Here is a 6,009-nt window from a genome sequence, read left to right as displayed (position 1 = left end):
TTCTAATATAACAAATTTATAAAATAAGTTGCACAAACAAAAAAGAGTTTGTAGTTAAGTTTTACTACATATGAATGAGAAAATCTTGCTTTGAATAAGACAATGTTTTGCTGTTTTTGCTTCCAATTGTGCTTTTTAAAAAAATTTAAATTTTTTTGACCCTAGCATCTTGGTTTTGGCATGATTGCAGAGACCCAGACGCAGGTCGAGCAGAACCAAGACCCGGTAGGTCTGGCATGGTTACTAGGCCCAGGGTGCTTGGGTCTAGATCTTAGTGCCTTTAGTCTAGCAGTTATGCTTAGATGCAAACGCCTTAGGTCTATAAAGCCATTTCAGCTCAAATGACTTAGTCTAACAAACCATGCTAGATTTAAGACCCTTAAGAATAGTCTGGCAAACATGCTAGCCTCACGGTACTTGGTTTCTGGCATTTCCATGACATACCTAATTTACTTGGGAAAAGACTATTCATTACCCCGCTCAAATGTTTAATGACCAAAATATGAGCATATGAAAAAAATACTAAAATACCCTCACAACTAGGGCTTCATTTTTTTTTTTCATACCAAATGGCAAAATGATACTTTAACTTTCTATGAAAAGACAACATTAGTCCCATCCCAAGCCTCCAGAGCTTGGAAAATCCATTGTGCAAGTCTATAGTGTTTTATCTTGGTACATAGTACTCTTGCATAGAGTTGCCAAACCAAAGTAAGCTTGGGTCTAATGCCTATAGGATTTGCATAATTTTGTATTGAGCTAGGCAAAGGTAATGCTTTTGTTGAGGATCTTAATGCTTATGTAACTGTGTTGAATAGTCTTAGGACATCTAACTAATAATTCCTTGAGGACTTATGATGTATTGTAAAAAAAAAAAAAAACAATAAAAACCTTGTCAAACCCAGGTGCTTGGGTTTGACAACCATGCTAGCCTCGTGCTTGTGCTTGGCTTGACCCAAGGGCTTTGGCCTAGAAAACCATGCGAGACCCTTGTGTCTTTTTTGAAAATATAGGAACTTACACTTTATAATTGTTTCTAAAAAATATATTTATTTTTCTTTTTTCATCTTTGTTCTTTTTAACCAAATATATTTTTATCTTTTCTATATTTATTTTTTTTCCATTTTGGGACTTATACCACATGCATCCCTAAATTCACTCATTTTTTTTTATTAATCTTTAAATTTTAGTGAAAAAAATAATCTATAAAATTGCACAAATTAATATAGTTAAATGGACAATAAGTCTTTTACATATACAATATTTTCTTTTTCTTACAATATAATGTATCAATTTTTAAAAGTTCAAAAGTTTTCTCTTGGTGATCCTATATTTCAAATTTTTGTATATGCTAATAGTTATAATGTAGAATGAACTCTCTTTGTAATAAACTTTGACAATAGATCATGCAATAACATCTCCCAATTTAAAATTTAAACTAGTAATTTCTTATTGGAACTTCTAATGTATTGTTTTAAAAAAAAACAACAAAAATACCTTGCCAGGACCCAAGTGCTTAGGTTTGGCAACCATGCTAGACCCACAACCATAGGCTTGGCAACCATGCCAGATTCATGCATTTTTTTTTTTAAAAAAAATATAAGAAACACACTCATAATTATTCTTAAAAACACATTTATTTTGTATTTCATCTTTGTCTTTTTAACCAAATATATTTTTATATTTTCTATATTTCTTTCTTCTATTTTGAGACATTAACTACACACATACTTAAAATTCACTCAATTTTAGGTGCAAAGGTCTGGCAGGCCCAGACACATAGGCTTGGTATGTTTATTCAGGCTTAGGCATATGGATTTGACATGGTTGCCAAGCCAAGAGGCGCTTGAGTCTCGCAGCTATACCCATACCTAAGATACGTACCAACATGTGTGATTTGATAAACAATAAATAAATACGATAATTGTGCATTTTAATTGTCAAGAGAGAGAAAACAAAGAAAAAAAATGCAAACAATCGATCGCCAATGACAATTCAATCATTATCTGCCTACTTATGCCACACCATGTGGAAAAGGGCATGACTGTGCATTCAGATAGATGATGCATGGCTAGATTTGGCCATCGGAAAGCGTCATACACGCCTCCTTAATGTGCGAATGGTGCCCACTTGCTAAGGGCATGAGTAAACACGTGCCCACAACTTTTTTTTATCTAAAAAGAACAATATACATTATGAAAATGCTAAAACACCCCCATGGAAGTCCTTTTAAATTTTAAACAAAATACCCATGTTAAAAAACACTAAAATACCCCTAAAGGCAAAGCTTTTTTTTTTTTTGTTTTTTTAATCTTTTCCGAGGTTAAAAACGTTTATCTGACTGTACTTGAAAATTGAAAAAATCTGAGTGCCTTTGTGATGAATGAAAGCCAAAAGAAACATTATCCACTCATGAAAATAATGAGAAAATTAAAAGTGAAACTACTATTATAATCCACAAGTAACATGCTAGATCCAAGGTGCATGGGTGCCAGACCCAAGATACATGGGAATGACAAATATGTTTAATTTGACAACCAACAAACAAAGAGGATAATTGTGCACTTTAGTTGTTAGGAGAGAAAAAAAAACGCAAATAATTGATCATTGACGGCAATCCAACTATTATCTATCTACACGCGCCACACAAAATGGAAGAGGGCACGATCACGCATCCAATTAGAAGGTGAATGACTAGATTTGGCCATTAGAAAGCGTTATATGTGCCTCTTTGATGACACGGGGGCCACCTACTTGCTGGGTTGTGAGGAACACATGCCCATATTTTTCAATTTAAAAATAACAAATACATCATGAAAATACTAAATGCACCCAATGGTCCTCTTAATTACACAAAATACCCCCTAAGGAAAAACTTCGTGAGGAACACATGCCCATATTGTTTTTTTTTTTTTTTTTTTTTTTTATCTTTTCTGAATACTAAAAAGCGTTATTTGATTATACTTGGAAATTATAAAAAACCTGAATACCCTTGTGGAAGAAAGTCAAAGAAACTTTTATCCACTCACGAAAACATATGAAATTGAACGTGAAATCACTATTACAATCCATAGTAAAAAGTCAGACACAAAGTGCGTGTGTTTAGCATGGGTGCTAGACCCAAGCGCCTTGATTTGGCAGCTATGCCAAACCCAAGATAAGTGGGAATGGAAAATATGTCTGGTTTGACAAATAACTAACAAAGAGAACAATTGTGCATTTTAATTGTCAGGAGAGAGAAGAGAAAGAAAAAAAATACAAATAATCAATCATTGACGGCAATCCAACCATTATCTATCTACATGCACCACACCCCATGTAGAAGAGAGCATGACTGCGCATCTAGTTAGATGGTGAATGGTCAGATTTGGCCATAGGAAGCAATATCCTTAAATTTCACTCATTTTTTTTTCTTCCCCTATTGCTACTGTTATATAATATATAGGTTTGATGACTGCTTTTGATTTGTTTCTTAGCTAAGTTGTGCCACTTTTTATGGCTTTTTCCATCCTCTCTTATTTGGTTGTTGATTTCTCGCTCTCAGCTATTAGCAGAATGCTTTCCAGCCTCTATTGCTTATAGATTCTTCCTTACTATTGTTTTATCAATCAAGTTTCACCTTTGCCTTTCCCTCCCTTCTTTTCACTTTTTAATTTTGGTTTTAGGTGTCTTGTTACTTTGTGAAAGATGCCATAACAGCTAATTCAACAGTTCTCGAATGCTTTCTCATAAATTCTTATGGGTTTGTTTTGCATGTATTTTCCATTACTAATTTTTTTTTGACCTACCTAGGTGAGCTATGGAGCCTATTATAGTGTTCTGCTACCTTCATGCCAGCTCTATAGTCAGCTTCTGCTGCCATATATAGATCCATCAAGCTTACTCAACGTCCTTTCGGAGCTACTATTGCAAACTTTGATAGGATGTCCTATCCAAATTTGCTTCATCTTTTTCCAGTTTCTAATGTGCCCTGCTTCATTTTTAATTTTAAAGATTAGTAACAGGTTTTAGATTTATTTTTTTAAAAATTATTGGTTCGAGTCTTATTAAATTTTAAAATATTAAAAATTTATATAATCGTTAATTTAAAGTTCCATAAAATTAATTAAAAAATATAATAAACTGACATGTTAAAAAAAAAAAAAGAGTGTTGAGGAAGTTTATTTTATTGCTGCTTGCTTAATAAACTCTACAGGGATATATTAGCAATAGATAAGATTTGTCATGATCAACTGTAAAAAAGGCAAGCATACAATAAAACAATTTGGTGCTCACTCTGTCTTTTTTCATGTGATGCAACAATATTATTCGATAGTTTCACCCACATTTAACTAGTGTTTGCCTATGTTTTATATATAAAATGCCTTTGATTATTCTTTGTTTTATGTTTTGAAGGCACTTTTGGATGAAAGATGCAAAAAGGAGTAAAATTGAAGGTAATTGGCAGATTTGACGTTCAGTCGATGTTTTGTGCAGAACGTGAGCTCTAAAGGTCGAAATGAAGTGATTCCAGTGGCATTAAAAAGCTAACATTCCATACCTTTCTGGAAATATAAGGCAAGACAATAAATAAGGAAGAGCATGGAAATCACAGCTTTCAAAGTCAAATCTCGCAATCTGCCAGTGTTGACCTTCGGTCAGTCCGACTTGAATATCTAGAGCTAAAAAGCCAATTGATGCAAAACTCAATTGTTTTTGGATTCCTGACTCAAAAGCGTCTATACAAAGCTCCAAATTTCAGCCAAAAACGATGTCATATGAGGGAGATATGATTTTTCAAAGATGACAACTAAATTCTGCCAGCAAACAGGTTTCGTAAGAAACGAGTGTAGATTACGTTCCGAAGCATCTAAAACCGACATCCAAGTTTTTTAATTTCAGAAATGTAGCTCCTCTAAGTCAAATCTTGAAGATTTCATGCAAAGTTATTTTCTCCTTTTTTAGAAAATAGTTATTGAACTACTTAAAATGTAAATTGTCTACTTAAGGAGGACTATTTTGTAAAATAGAGATTAGGGTTTCCTAGCGTTAAAAAGAATGAGAGAAGAGAAGGGGGCAGCCAACCCAAGAGGAGAAAAACGCCCCCTACTATAAGAAACCCTAAATCATGCATTCTTCCATCTTTTTGATTAGTTGTTTCGGATTTCAAGAACTGTGAGATCTATTCTACCTTTTCTTTTCAGTTTATATGATGAATATGTTTGTTCTCCTATGCTTATTTTTTCCTATGATTGTTTATTTTAATTGCTTAGACGGACTCTAAGTTATTATTATAGGACAATTTATTGCTAAGTTTTGATATCAAAAACCGGAGTTGTTGGTATATGAACTTGTGAAGCAACTGAGTTTAATAATTGTAGCGGATCTACGTTATTAATCTTAGGGAGAACATTCGATCAAAAGCAACATAAGCAGACAACTTAAGTTGTTAAGATAATGAATTTATCTAGATCTTAAGGCTGCCATTGGATTAATCATTAGTGCGGACACTGTGATTATTTGTTGGTTAGGGTTAGTTATACGGCGGATCCGTTAATTAACCAACGTTAAGAAAAGATAAAATTCAGAATATAAACTGGAATTTCGTTTCAAGGATCAGTTCTGATTTCTATAGGTGGATGTGTGATTGCGACCAAGGTTTTGTTTCTCTTGATAATTTTGATCTTATTAAATTTTGTTTGATAGTTTTTTGTTTTATTTTTCTTTAGCCATTAAACATCCAACCCCCCTAAATTGCATAACGTATAGCATAAAAATCTGAACTAAATCTTCCTCGTGGGATCGACCCCTTGCTTGCTCTATATTATCTTGTGTGTTGTGTTTGAAGCTAGGGTATTTAATTTGTGCGACCACGACATCGCAACAAATTTTGGCGCCGTTGCCGGGGAATGTAATTTTAGTTGATTCTTGTGTTTTTACTGTTATTTTTAGTTTGCTGTGATTGTTATTTATATTTCTGAAAAAAAAAAAAGAGAAACAGAATTTTTGCTTGCGGCGGTACTGTTCACT

The sequence above is a fragment of the Populus alba genome, chromosome 19 (assembly GCF_005239225.2).
Source record: "Populus alba chromosome 19, ASM523922v2, whole genome shotgun sequence".
Classification (NCBI taxonomy): domain Eukaryota; kingdom Viridiplantae; phylum Streptophyta; class Magnoliopsida; order Malpighiales; family Salicaceae; genus Populus; species Populus alba.
The sequence above is the reverse complement of the archived record's forward strand: the minus strand, read 5'-3'. Positions refer to the sequence as shown.